The sequence below is a fragment of the Penaeus monodon genome, chromosome 33 (genome assembly GCF_015228065.2).
Source record: "Penaeus monodon isolate SGIC_2016 chromosome 33, NSTDA_Pmon_1, whole genome shotgun sequence".
NCBI classification, from domain to species: domain Eukaryota; kingdom Metazoa; phylum Arthropoda; class Malacostraca; order Decapoda; family Penaeidae; genus Penaeus; species Penaeus monodon.
Window position 1 is genome coordinate 11,293,999 of NC_051418.1, and position 483 is coordinate 11,294,481.

The following is a 483-nucleotide window of genomic DNA, read 5'->3' on the forward strand; positions in this document are numbered from 1 at the left end:
GAGTAAATTGATTCTATAGACAATATCCTGTTGCATTCAGACTATCAAGGTCTTTTTTCGGAAATGACAAGGTTATGCTTCCAGTACTGAATAAAACAACTCATTCTTGCAACACATGGTGCAATACACACGCGCTGGAACTGTCAAAACAGCAAAAATTCATTACATTCACAATACTTAAATCCTACAAAGTAACATGTGTGTAATGACATTTAATCCCTTGTAATTTTTTGTAACGCATTTAAGTCCAAGCTGAAATTGAAGTCATGATGACTGGCACTTTTATTTTCGAAAAAGTCTCGAACGCTGTTGCATGCAGTGGTGCCACATCTGTCTCTTGCGGGGATATAACGCTTGCCTCTCGATTTTTGCAAGCAGTTGCCTTTACCACGTCGAGGTGTAAATACGTAACAGAAAAAAAGAAGGTTTTGATTTCTTTTTCTTTTTCAATTTGGTCTCAGTGCATTCCAGAATGCTATTCAC

At 37.3% G+C, this 483-nt stretch overlaps 1 protein-coding gene across 1 annotated transcript in view; it reads left to right on the top strand.

Moving 5' to 3' along the window:
* Window positions 1-336: 336 nt before the first annotated feature.
* Window positions 337-483, top strand: part of LOC119594030 (thiopurine S-methyltransferase-like) — a 3,962-nt gene continuing 3,815 nt past the window's right edge. The window contains exon 1 of the mRNA XM_037943059.1: window positions 337-425. The gene's annotated coding sequence lies outside the window, so the exon portion shown is untranslated. The remainder of the gene's footprint in view (window positions 426-483) is intronic.